Genomic DNA, 2,366 nt, shown 5'->3' on the forward strand with positions numbered 1-2,366 from the left:
TTTATTTTAGGATGTTTCATTTTCAATACCTTTTGTTTTGATTAAAGAAATATATCACTATTGTAAGTTGAATTCTCACACCATCTACAAATGTAATACCATACATAAAGTGTGTCCTTTTTTTTGTTTATACTAGAAGAGGTTCATCTCTCGTTTCCTCTGATGGTGGTAGGATATGTTTAGGAAATCTCTTCAGAAATAAGAGGCTATTTGATTAACTGTGATATAAATCTCCTGAGATATTTTACTTAGAGGCAAGAATTGTCTAATTTCACTTGTGTAAGACATGTGCCTTAAATTATTTTTAGCATAAAATTCAACAAATTTTGTAATACAGTAAGTTTATTAACAGTTGTGTAAGCAGTAATTCAGTCAACCTAGAACAATAGAAATGCATACACAATGTAAATCATATGTCTTCACATGTTGCCTATACAACGCTGAGGGGTCCAATTTCAATGTGGTCCCTCCATTGCCCACAAAACAAAGAAGACTGTTTAGGGTTTGGGATTGACACTGGAGGCAAGAGGTTCTAGACTTCCTCTAAGTTCTGTCTAGTTATGTTTACTCTCTATTAGTGTGTGAAGAGGTCTTACTGCTGAGACCAGTTGAATGGTCACACTTTAGCATGGAGTTAGCACCACACAGTGTTTTTTCAGAAAGGCTGACACTGAGATAAGCAATGGGTGGAGGTCATCACTGATGACCTTGGTAAGGTTCTAGTTAAGGTTAAGATATAATCTGTGGCTCCTTTCTGTCTTCTCTTCCCCTAGTCAAGTGTTGGACTTCTTTTTTTTCTCTTTAAGGGAGTTGTAACGATCTGGTTTTGAAATATTATGATACTACTTTGAACCAAATAAAGAGTTCTTGTTTCCGAAGAATGATCATGGGTGTTTACTATAGTCCTCATTGAACAAAATACTGATAAAGTTCATCAATATTTGAAGATGAAACAAATTATAATTTAAATGTAATAAGAATGAAAGTTGTGGAAATTTAATTTTCCCCATCATTTATTTTTTTAAGTTGAATAATAAAATAGTTTTATCTATGTATTTGATGACTAGAGTTGGTTGACAAAACTAAGAGGTCAAATAGAAATTGGTGCCATTGGCCCTCTCCAGATGCTTAGAGAGTGAGAGAATGCACAGCTGCAATTTATGCTGAGATCTGAAGATTTTGGCTGTTTCGTTGTTTTCTTGGCTTCCTGTTTTTGAGTCTGGATGGGAGGCCAGCTGCTGGGATCCAACAGCTCTCCAAGCTGCCATCATGCCTTTCTCCCTTTAGCTGGGCCATGTCAGGAGAAAAAACTGAATTTTTTTCTTTCATCTATGCCACCCAAGACTAGGACAGCTATGATGCAGATGCAGAAAACCAAAAGGGAGTAGTTGCAACTTTGTCTTTTATCTTTATCCAATTCTGGATAGTTCTGGCTTTAGTGACTGAATCCATGTGTGAATAAAGGTTATTCAACAATCTTCCTTTTAGTAAATAGACTGATGCTGTGCTTGGAAATTTTTAAAAATTAATTAATCTTATTATTAGAAAGTCAGATACACAGAGAGGAGGAGAGACAGAGAGGAAGGTCTTCAATCTGCTGGTTCACTCCCCAAGTGGCCACAACAATAGGAACTATGCCTATTCAAAGCCAGGAACCAGGAGCCTCCTCTGGGCCTCCCACGTGGGTGCAGGGTACACAAGCAGAGAGCTAGATGGGAAGCAGTACCGCTGAGACACAAACCGGCACCCAAATTGGTTTCTGGCCCATACAAGGCGAAAACTTTAGCTGCTAGGCTACCGTGCTGGGCCTAGTGCTTGGAGCTTTTTCAAAATATACTGTTACACACATCAACAATCCTTGGTGTGCGTCAATATCCTATCTTCTATAAAGCTTATCCATTAGTTGAACCCATGCAAGAGTGTGTGTGTGTGTGTTGTATTGAGTAGGTATCGATTTTTCCCCAGAAATAATTCAATGCATTCTGTGTGGTAAGTTAAATTTCAGTTTTTTCTTACTTTGGAAATAATCCAAAAGATTAAAGCAAGTGAAGCAAATTCATTTATTACACATTTTTGCCTTCCTAATGAATAATTCAAGTGTGTCCAAATAAGTTTTTCCCATGTAAGAAATATCCCCTGGAAAACACATAAACCAAATAAAGCATTTGTAATGTGTTTGATTTTTTTTGACTCTTAAAAAAATTCTAACTTAAAATAAATGGACATTATGGGTAATCCAGGTGACAAATGATCTATGTAGAATGACCATTTTAATTTTTTTACATTATATTAGGTGATATGCAAACCTGTGCCTTATTTACTGCTTAATTGGCTTACTGTACAGAAATATACAATCACAATGTACT

The sequence above is a fragment of the Ochotona curzoniae genome, unplaced genomic scaffold (genome assembly GCF_017591425.1).
Source record: "Ochotona curzoniae isolate NIBS_2020 unplaced genomic scaffold, NIBS_Ocur_1.0 contig_3498, whole genome shotgun sequence".
NCBI lineage: Eukaryota > Metazoa > Chordata > Mammalia > Lagomorpha > Ochotonidae > Ochotona > Ochotona curzoniae.